Genomic DNA, 1,876 nt, shown 5'->3' with positions numbered 1-1,876 from the left:
TCACGTATATATGACGTTGGGGGTGTCCGACATCACACTGCCATCAATTCAGCCCTACAACAAAGTAGTCTGGTGGCAAAATAATAGGTCTTAATTGCTAGATGATGTTATGATCAAGTAACAATAACCAATATCATAATGCATAGACAATAGGTCTTAATTGCTAGATAACCCAAGATTCATGCGAGCAATGGTATAATTAAGGTATAGAGGTTCATCAAGTCAACCGAATTAAGAACAAGCAAAGAACAACCAAGAGTATAATTAAGGTATCAACAACAAATAGCAATACGATCAAGGTATCAAACTAATAATAACAGAAGGATAGCATGCACTAGAAAAGGAAATAAACATGTACTGACCAAGTACAAGGATTATCCACCTGATTGATGAATCATCACGATAAGAATCTCTCCGTACCAATCAAATTCCTGAAAGTTACAATTATAATACTACTAAGTGTAATAGTATATCAATTTCCATCAAGAAAAATCCTAGTTGATTTTAAAGTTAATCTAACTCAACTACACTCCCGTTAACCCAAATTAACCCTATCCCAAATCAATTCATCATTTATTAATTCCTCTTTAATTATATCTTAATCCTCCGATTAATCAAATTAACTAATAATTAAATTTGTAAATTAATTACTTAACTATATTAATTAAATCAATTAATAAACTAGATTAAACAATTAATAAATCTATACTTAGCTTATCACCACATCAATTACCTAACCTTAATCGATAACCATTAATCACTTTTAATCATGTTATCGATTTAAGCAATTAATTGCTAATTAATAGCTGATTAACTAATTATAACTACATTACTTAAATCAATTAATAAACTTAAATTAAACCATTAATAAATCTATACTTAGCTTATCACCACATCAATTACCTAACCCTAATAGATAACCATTAATCACTTTTAATCATGTTATCAATTTAAGCAATTAATTACCAATTAATAACTAATTAATTAATTATTAAACTGATTAATATGTAATTAAACCATCTAATAATCTAACTAGATTAATTCTCTTAATTAATCAATTATTATGTATTTAATCAAATAATCCTTAATCTAATTAACTAATCAATAAACCCTTTACGGTTTACCGTAATATTTTTGGCGGCCGACAGCAAGATTTCACGGAGGAACAGGGAATCGATGTTCCGGCGTTGGTGAGGTTGGCTTCAAGCAGCGCCGACGGTGATGATAGAATCGGGTGATTGGGGGAAGAAGGAAGACCCGAGGCGGCGTTGGTCTTTGCAGAGGTGATCGCGAGGGAAGGGCGGCATCAGTGCTGGCTCCATGCGGCGTTGGATCTCTGTGGTTGCAAGCGAGGCGCGGTGGCGATAGAGTAGCGTCTCTGCTTCTTGGGAGAACGGCGTTGGCGAAGACAGCGTCGGGCGGTGCAGAGGGTGATCAATGAGGAAGGAGGCGGCGACTGCAATCTTCTGCACGGTGACACATAGAGGAGAGGCCCTTCGAGTTGCTCGCATCAATGGCTTCTTATAGCTTACCTACCCATATTCCTCGCCGGCGGACCCAAGCACGAGCAGTGGCGACGCCTATCAATTCCGTCGGACTCGACGCTGCGCGAGATGCGGGCGCGGGGGAAGCGGTTCGCGCGGAACAGGGAAAAAGTCGAGTGATTTGTAGTTTTAACGAGGGACTGAGTGTTCAAACACCAGCAAGGCCGAAACATTAAAGTATATGTCGATGACATATTAATAAAGACCGCTCATGGAAGAACACTCGTTGCTGACATTGAAGAAACCTATAACACTCTGCGCTAGTATGGACTTAAGCTGAATCCGGCTAAGTGCCTGTTTGGAGTTCGAGTCGGCCGATTCCTCAGGTACAT

Source organism: Curcuma longa, chromosome 5 (genome assembly GCF_044706935.1).
Source record: "Curcuma longa cultivar G26 ecotype Majalengka, Jawa Barat chromosome 5, ITB_CL_G26_1.1, whole genome shotgun sequence".
NCBI classification, from domain to species: domain Eukaryota; kingdom Viridiplantae; phylum Streptophyta; class Magnoliopsida; order Zingiberales; family Zingiberaceae; genus Curcuma; species Curcuma longa.
The sequence above is the reverse complement of the archived record's forward strand: the minus strand, read 5'-3'. Positions refer to the sequence as shown.